Raw genomic sequence first — 9,227 nt, 5'->3', positions numbered from 1 at the left:
TGACTCATGGGCTCTAAAACCACCCACGGAGATGAGGAAGGGAGCTCCATCTGTCCCAGAGAGCTTTGCAGCTGCCCCCAGAAGACTCCATTCTAAAGCTGGAACAAGGGGTGGGGTATTATATAACTTTAGGAGAGGGAGAGAGAAAATTATTTTCCTGTGGAGACAGTATAGATGGATGGATGGTGTGCATGTAAATGCTTTCCTATAAACACTAGCAATGTGAGAAAATGTATATATGTGTGTATATTGTCAAATGCCTGCTGAGAACATAGTCCTCTCCCAAATATTTCTTTGGCTAAGTCTCCTCATGTGGCCACAAACACTATCCCCCTTCCCCACCTCTTTGGTTATAGAAGCTATGAAGGAATTCACCTTTGCTGTTGTTAAAAAATCAATTTCTTTTCTGCTTACAGAGAGATCTGGGCCTGGGCCGTCTCTGGCAGGGAAAAGAAGGATGTCATTACCAATTATTCCTTTGGCACATTTCTAAATCAATCTTAAAGTATGTGGTACAGTCACCTTGAAGAACATACGCGCTACATCATCCCCAGAACCAAAATGATCGTGTGAGCCAAAGAGGGCCTTCCTAGCGCAGTCAGCCAGCAGAGTACCTCAGGCGTGTCTTATATTTAAAAACGTATGTTTTCCCTTTCATTTAAGCTTTGGAACATAATTAGAGGGGATCAAATGGGTAGAAGATAATGTTGAGAGTTCAAGAAATGCCTTGAAAGAGCAGAAATGTCACGTTTCTTATCTAAATATCACTGGGCATAAATAGGCCCGCAATACAGTGGCGGGGAAGCTAGGGCTGACCTTTGCTGGGATACCTCTTTTTGGTGAACACAAAAGGGCCTTGAAGTTAACACATGGGGCAGAGTAGCTCATTCATCTCTGCCACTTTCAGCAATTAAAGCCCCACATAAAAGCCCATATGAGACCTGGGGAACACAGGAACATCCCCACACGGATGCCCACAGACCCAGCAAAGCCACAACACTCCCACACACATTAAACTTTTCTGGAACAAAAGTTTATCTAAGTAGTAAAATAAAAAATGACCTTCCCTTTGCAGATTATCAGCAGCAGGGACCTGACAGGCCTTGTCCACACTGCCTGTGGTTTAAGCTCTTGGGGAGAAGCGTGTTAGCCTCCTACCTAAAAGACCCCAATTACTTGGGGAGGCATCTGTGGATTGTACCCGTGAGCGGGCATGTCAGCAGAGGGTGCGACCATGTCTGATGGAATTATGGGGAAGCAATTAGAGCCAAGGCTCACTAATGTGGATGACCCTGGGGCAAGGGGTTTGGTATCAGAGGCTTAAACCATGCCCCAAATAACTGTTAGAACAGCCTTCTTAGTGAGGTGTGTGTGTGGTGGGGGGGGGGGGGGGCGGCAGTGGGAGAAGCAAGAGGGTTTATGCCCCAAGGAGGTTTGGAGGTAGGTCTACTTTGAACGCAGTGGTGGCTGATGCCTCTTAGGGCACCCTTGCTAAAGCTCAGAGCAAAAAGCTGCTCTCTTCTGCCCTTCAGCCAAGTTTGTCTTCTGGGGGACCTGAGGGAAAGCTATGCACTTGCAGCTTGCCTGATGGAAGCTGCAGCCATCTCTCTGCAGGGGCGAGCAGGATGTGGCACATTTCTGCAGACCCAGAGAAGGTTCTAGGAGGGTCTAGATGGGGTACCACACCCTAACCTTGACTCCTGATTCCAGATACTCCTTGAGGAGGGCGAAAGAAACTTAAGATATAATAGTTACACAATGATTGGTACACTTGGGAGGAAATGAGACCAGGGATCCATGGAATTCTTGAATATGAATTTACTTAGTGGGCTGGACAGAGGATTGACGAGGAAAGAGCTGTGTGGAGAGCTTCAGTTGAGACTCTTTTAGGCCTTGATTACTGGGTCAGGAATTCAGCTAAACCTCTAAGCGTCCCTTATGGCCTTGGCCTTGTCAAGACAGGCCTCTGGCTAAGGGTGGGTGGGGAAAGGCATGAACAGTCTTCCTGGGAAGGAAGATCCAGCTCTTGGCATCCTTTCTCTGTGGGGACCTGCCCTTTCTCCATTCTCTCCACCGGGATATGGATGCATTTGGGACTTGCCACCATCCACTGCAGCTTAGGGGTAACATGCAGCTGGAGATGGGATGGCGCCCTGGAGGTGCAGCCAGCAGAGTTCAAGGACCAGCTGCAGCTCTGGGTCTAGTGTTGAGGGGAGGCTGGATTTGGGAAGCATATTCTCCAGACGAGGGAGGCTTAACGCTTCCCATCCCTGACTGCCTCTTTCCAAACAATCCCCCCCATCTTTTACACACTGTTTTTCCTTGGTTCAGATAAAAAAAGGGTGCACCCCCACCCCCACCTTCGGGACTTGTGGTACATGTAGGTTACTGCGCCTCTCCTTTCCTCTGCAACCCCTGGATCGCTGCCTGAAACTGCCAGGACACGCATAGGGGGAAGTGGGGCGCTCCGGAGCCTTGGCCCAGCGTTGCGCCCTGATGGAGCTTGTGAAGCGTCGGGTCTGGTCGTTCTTCCTCACACATTCCAATGACTTAAGCAGGTCAGGGGCTCACAGCTCTACAGCAAGGGACGACAAAACACCTCCCTCCTCCTTCCAACTGGCTACCTTTCCCCCCCACCCCCACCCTCCCGCAGAGCACAATATATCCGCAGTCCAAGACCTGGCACACTCTGCCAGTCTTCTGGATGCCAAGTTATTTCTTTAGAGGACAAACCAAAAGCTAAGCTCAGAACAAAAACAGCCACGGAGGAAGGTTACATACAATGTAACCCACATACAATGCACCCGAGCACAGAGAAAAATATGCACACAGAAGCCCTCCGCAACGCGCTCTCCCCCGCCCCCATCCCCATCCCCATCCCGCATCTGTGCTCGCATAGATCCGTGTTGCTGTCACAGAATCAGCTTCTGTCTCTCTGAGTCTGTTTGCCTCGCTAAGACCCCGTCTGTCACAGGCACACGCCTCCGCACCCCAAGGGCTGGGGTCGGGGCAGCCCTGCCAAGCAGGAGCCCGCGACCCCGCCCGCCCGCCCGCGCGCCGAGCTCCGCGGAGGGTGCCGGGGCTCCTCGGCGGGCCCGCTCGGAGCGACGGTGCTCAGTCAGCCCCGTTCTTGGCATTCACCGCGTGCCTTAATTGTATGGACATTTAAATCAAGGTCCGCTGTGAACACGGAGAGAGAGGCCTTGCTCCTGAGGAAGGAAGGAAAGGTGGAAGCGAGGAAGAGGTGCGGGAGAGGATATGCGAAAACTGGGAAAAAGGAGGAAAAAGCGGCGCGCGCGTCCGCAGTGACAGCGGGGAGGGGTTGGGGGTGGGGGGGCGGGGAGCGGACCTCGGCGCCCTCCCCACCGCAGCTCCCCCAGGCACACAGACAATGAGATAACAGCGACGTCTTCCAAAGGCTCTTTGTTCTCCCCCATCCTTTCGGATCCAGGCTTTTTCCTGCAACGCGGAGGGGGTGGAGGGTTGGGGTGTGGGTGGAAGTGGGAGACGCAGGGGTGCCTCCCCTGTGGTAATTACCCCGACTCCCCTCGCCCCTTCCTCGCTTCCCCTGCAGCTCCAGACAATGAAAAAACAACACTGATCCCACCTCGCCCCAGCGCAGCAAACCCTTCCCACCCACCTCGCCCCCAGCTTCCCCCAGGAAGCCGCGCGGGGCCAGGAGGGAAGACGAGGGCAAGGAACGAGGGGGCACAGGGGCTCGGCCGCGGCTGCCAGGGCAGGCGGCGCCGCCGCCCACTTTACCTCGCTGGCCGAGAGCCGGCACAGCCCGGCCGGGCGTGCCGCAGGAGCGAGCCTCCGCGGTCCGGGGCCGGAATCTGGGGAATCAGCCTTCCGGAACTCGCCTGCTGCGGTCCTCTCGTTCAGGTCCCAAGTGGTGGAGGGGAAAAAGGAAAAAGGGGGGGGAAAAAAAAGGAAAAAAAAAACCCATAAGAGCGAGGCCCATCTGGCCCCTCATCAGCTTTGTCAAGTCTTGCATACGCTAAAATGCTAATGACCTAGATAGCTCATGCAAAATGCAGCAGGGAGGGAGGGAGCGGGGAGGTGGGAGGGAGGCAGAGAGACGGAGGGGAGGGGAGGGGAGGGAGGGGTGAGGAGAGAGGGAGGGAGGGAGGGGGGAGGGAAAGAGAATATATACGTCTTCGAAACACCCCTGCCACTCTCCCCACCCCACCCCACCCCACCCCACCCCAAACTGTCAACTGGCTTTACCAGGTAAAGGCTGGGCGTAGATTTAAAAGGTCACTCGTGTCTAATGCAGCTGGATCCCTGGGTCAAAAGACGGGAGAAGGATGCAGAATGAGAGTCCCCAAAGCCAAATGGATAATAAGACATTTGAAGCCCCCTCCCTTCATGCCCTCCTTCACCTCTTCTGTTTACACACAAATCCAGACGCCTCCTTTTGTGTGTACACGGACAGATCATTTATTAAAATCAACTCCTCGGAGCCTAATCAACAAACACCCATATTCTCCTCCCCAGCAAAATTCATCCTCTGAACCTGAAGTAGGTTTAAAAAACCCTTCACCCTTCTTTTCTAAATCCTCCGGTTTGCCCGTCTCCACTTAACTCCCCCTCGCCCCATCATTTCCCTCACCCTCGGCCCCCAGGACCATCTCTAGCTTACACTCTTTGCTAAGCCTTCTGTCCCCAGTCTCCCCAACTCCCGATCTCGAGGAGGTGAGCAGGGGAGTAGGAACGCCAAGTGCACCTGACCTCCCACGATTCACCTTCCGTTCTCAGAAAAACAAAAACAGTAATATCAACCCAGTTCCCGACAATGACCCTGTTCAAGCATGCCAGAAAGATAAACAGAATTCAATCCGAATACCCTCGGAGGTCCGCAAGGCCGGGTGGGGGCCCCCGGCACCGGAGATCCTCGCGTTCCCGACCCAGCGCTCCCGAGCATCCCTTCTCGCCGAGCGCAGAGCGCTTTGTCCGGGGGGTCCACGCAAGGTCTTCTTTTTGTTCTTTTTAAGAGGTTGGTCGCAGTCCGCAGGATCTCAGCCAGCCCAACTGAAGGCAGTAGATCTACTGGAATAAAAGGGATCAAGATAATATACGCGCAGATGAATGAGGGCGGGACGCGGAGAAGCGAAGGAAGCCGGCGTTTCGGGGGGCAGCCGCCAGGGCCAGCCCGAATAGCTTCCTTCGCGGGGGAAGGGGCGGGCGGCTAGAAGGCGCTGGTGGTCGCTCCACCTGGCAGGAAGAAATAACCATGATGAGGTGCATCCTGATGATGATCGTGAGCACGATACAAAATCCCGTCTCCCTTTGGTGAACCAGAGCCTGCGTGCAGGAGGGACTGCGCCGCTGGCGGCGGCGGCCGGGAGGAAGGAGAGGCGCGGAGGCGGCAAAGGTTGTGCGGCAGCTCCCTGAGATGAATAACAACGCGCAGCCCGAGTTGCGGTTCAGCCTGGAAATCCAGCCCTCCGCGTGAACTCGCGTCGAGTGCGGATTGCAGGGGATGGGGAAGAGGGGGTGGGGAGGGAGGAGGAGGCAGGGGGAGGAGGCAGCGAGGGACGGGGAATTTGGAGCCTTTGCTTATCCTTACCAAACCCTAATCTCGTTCACTGTCTATGGGTGAGGTCGATCTCCTTTTAAAAAATTATTATTCCTTTAACGTATTATTCAGCTAAAAGGAGCCACATCTGCTGACTGTACCGAAAACAAGAGGATTAGGAGCCGGTCCACAGAGCCCGGCCCGCAGCCCCCCACCCCCTCTTTGCACCAGAACACGTCATTCTCACTGCCCCCGGGTACCTCCCTCTCCTCGCTCGCGGAAAGCGGTGCCAAGGAAAATGCGGATTTGGGTAAAGTGAGAAGTGGGAGCGCTCGGAAGAGCGGGAAAAACCAAGGCTGGAGGTGGCGATTCGCACCCCCCCACTCACACTCGCTTCCGTTTACCGGTTTCTATCCTGGGAGAAGGGGGCGCTTTCGCAGTGCCCACGCGCGCTGCACCTGCAGTGGGGCGTGCCCTCCGCCCCCTTCACGTAACCCCGGCCATCCCCGGCCCGGGCAGACTCCCCTCCGCGGCCCGGGCCGTCAAACCCACATCTGGGCCCACCGCCCCGCTCCTTTGCCGCCGCCCCTGCAGCCGCGGCACCGCGGGTAGTCCACTCCCCGTCTCTCCCGCTCGGGCAGATGGAGCGGGGGGCTCAGAGCACCGGCACGCCCCCCGCTTCTGGTCCCCAGGCCGGAGGCGCCGGCCGGGGGTTTTCGCGGGCTGAGACGCGGGCCAGGGCCACGATGGGGATGGGGACGGGGCGGGGGTGGCGTGCTGCGGCGGATACCGTTGACATCACTGCGGCGAGCGCGCGGCAGCCGGGCCGCTGCGGCGACCAGAGCGCCTTTGCACCTCCCCCTCATCCCAGCCCCCAGCTGGCGTCGGGGCAGGACCGCGGGGGGCGGGCGGAGGAAGAGTCGGTTTGGGTGGGGGAAGGTAGTCCCATCCCCCGCCCCCCTGCAGTCAAGGTGAACGTGAAGGAGAGCGGGCGCGCGTGCCCGCGCCTCGGGATGCGTGCGCGCGCCCCTGCGCTCCCCTCCTCTCCGCCCCCGGCACCCTGCCGCCCACCCGCGCCCGCAGGGGCCAGATGGACGCACGAGATTAGAGGCCCAGAAGTGCGTCCCCACGTCCGGCCGCCACCCGTCCCGCGTACATTTAGACTCACTTTGGGGAGGCGCCTTTTGTTGTGATTGTGGCCGTGTTGCGCGTTTCTTCGGGAGCCCGGGGTTAGCTTGGTGTTAAGGAAGGACTCAGGATTAATCTGCCCCTAAGAACAAAACCCTAAGAACCCCCGTCCCGATCCCCAACAAAAACCCGGCGCCAGCAATGAGAAATCTTCGGGCTCTCCGCGGAGTCCGTCCAGCAGTCGCGGGAGTCAACCCCGACCCCGGCGATTTCCGCGCTCGCAGGGTCCATCTGCTTCCCCCACTGGCTTCTCTTTAATGACTTAAAAAAAAAAAATCTAAGTGTTTTTTTGGGCAGTGCTAGGTTCAGAGCGAGATGGATAGGAAGGACAAGCCCCTGACAGCCCAACGCAGCCCCTCAAATCAGATGGCCCGTGCGCTGCGGCCGCCAGCCGACCTGCCGGGATCGTGGCAGACGCGCGCGCCGAGCGGGAACGGTCCGAATGAATGGTGACCCTGGGCGCTGCTCTGTTCGCTTGAATTCAAGGCCATTTCAGTGCTTGTCAATTACTGGGTGCTTGCCCCAAATCTCAAAACCTCTTAGCCCTGGCTTTTTGCCTCCCATAGTGTATCCCAAGAAGCTTAGAAATAAGGAGTTTTTGTAAAATTCTAAGAAGTGGAAAGCTTTGGTTTAAATTTAGAGAGAGACACAGACAGGGGGAGAGATAGAAACAGAGAGAAGAATATAAAATATTCCTGCAATAGATTTTTAATTTCTCAAGACTGTGTAGTTGGAAAGAGTCATCATCTGGCCTATCCTCTCAGGGAAAACTTACCATTCCGATAACGATCGCCTCAAACTAAAATACTTCTCTGGTGGAAAAACTATATTGGCGGTAGCTTGGCTCAAGACTTCCACCATTATGGTGTGTGTGTGTGTGTAGGGCGGGGGTGGTGGTGGTTAGATTCAGGACTTTTTGTTTTCTATTCACTAAGAATTTCTTAAGCAGACAGTTTCTGCACCTATTCTACATGGAAGGATGGGGCTGGGACTTGAGTTCCAGGTTGTCCTGGCTGAAGGGCAGCAGGACAGACCGCTGCCTCCCTTTCCATGGTTTTCCTTAAAGGCCTGGTTTTGTTCAGCTTGTGGACGGTTTCAGTGCAGTCCTCCTGCGCGGTTGCTGCATTGCAGGATATTTGCTCTCTCATCTTGCGGCATGGGGGAGGGAAGGAGAGAGATGGTTTTGTAACGGGCTCTGCAGGCCTGAGTGGAAACGCCTTAAATGATGAGACCAGGGTTAAAAAAGAAAAAAGGCCAAAAAAAAAAAAAAAGCAGCTGATGTTGAATTAATAGAACATACCCTTGGGGCTTTCTCCAAAGAGGGGGTCAGGTCCTCTCCCCTCCCCCAGTAACAGATTTCTTATCTGTTTTTAACCAGTCTGATCAGATGCTGGGACGTTTGTGATGACTTCTTAAAACCTAAACCCTTGGGCTTAAGAGCTGTCTATGCCCCCGATCAAACACCCCGAACACTAACACGTTAAGAAATTACATTGTAAAACCTCAAATCCGATTGACTGGGCTGTTTGGGGCCCATATGGCTGGACAGCTGTGTGGCTCCACGTGAAAAGACACCATTGCCCCTCCGATGGTATAAAGCCGGGGTTCCCCAGAGAGCTCCGACATGACCTAAGTATTAGCTTAGCCTGGGGTGAAGACTGAGTTAAATCTCTCTCTTCTTGGAGGTTAAAATAAAGACAACAGCAAAAATCAAAAGAGGTTCACTTTTGAATTCAATGTAAATTGCATGCCTCCCGCTGGTCCCACCAAAGGAAGGAAAGAAGACAGAGAAATAAACTCTCTTCAGCTTACCACAAGCATGACGCGAGGCAACTGAAGACACAGGAGATTGGAAAGAAATATATTATTTGCCAACCGTACCATGTGTCGGTGACATTTGTGGTTCCCTGTTCAGAGAAGCAGGGTTCTGACCTCAGCCGATGCCTCAGTGTTAACCATAAAGAACAGCCACGAGAGCACAATTTCCATGGTGAGAAGATGAAATCGTGCTTGAAAAAGGAAAGCCCATTATGAAATGCAGCCGGATTTAATTTTTAATATGATGGCGGATCCTCTAACGCATTCTTTGCTGGTGTTTGCATTCAGGAGGAGTGATTCATTCTGTGGCAGAAATCAAAATAACCCTCTGCTGTACTTTTAAACGGGCCTCTCTCATTTTTAAAGGCGTCCTGAAATAGAACATTCTATAACCTTCAAGTTGTGGTGGCCGGAGAAACTGAATACAAAACTCTGCTCTTATTGAAGTGTTCAGGCTAGATAGGAACCAGGTTTGTTCTAACTCATCTGTGTGCATTTGCATACTGCATAATCCATACTCCTTGTTCTCTTCAGGCCTTAACAAATATTTTAAAGTAAGGACAAGGAGAAAAAAAAACCTTTGCAAATCAATCTGAAAAGTGAAATGGGGGGAAAACACTGGTTAGAGGGTTAGGTTCATGAACTTAGTCCAATGTCAGTCAACATTGCTTCAGAGCATTGTTTTGATAGTGAAACCACT

The 9,227-nt window shown here is 54.0% G+C and overlaps 1 long non-coding RNA gene across 2 annotated transcripts; it reads right to left on the bottom strand.

Annotated features, from left to right (window-relative positions):
* Window positions 1-2,795: 2,795 nt before the first annotated feature.
* Window positions 2,796-5,673, bottom strand: LOC118914366 (uncharacterized). Of its 2 annotated transcripts, none has more exons than XR_005025586.2 (6): window positions 5,573-5,673; window positions 5,218-5,393; window positions 4,850-5,052; window positions 4,231-4,287; window positions 3,763-3,866; window positions 2,796-3,459 (listed from the first exon to the last, which is right to left on the bottom strand). It is a non-coding gene; the product is annotated as an uncharacterized LOC118914366 (long non-coding RNA). The 2 variants fall into 2 exon arrangements; XR_005025585.2 differs by having other exon boundaries at window positions 4,850-5,049.
* Window positions 5,674-9,227: the final 3,554 nt, after the last annotated feature.

This window comes from Manis pentadactyla, chromosome 1 (genome assembly GCF_030020395.1).
Source record: "Manis pentadactyla isolate mManPen7 chromosome 1, mManPen7.hap1, whole genome shotgun sequence".
Lineage (NCBI taxonomy): Eukaryota > Metazoa > Chordata > Mammalia > Pholidota > Manidae > Manis > Manis pentadactyla.
This window is presented reverse-complemented; position numbering and strand designations above follow the sequence as displayed.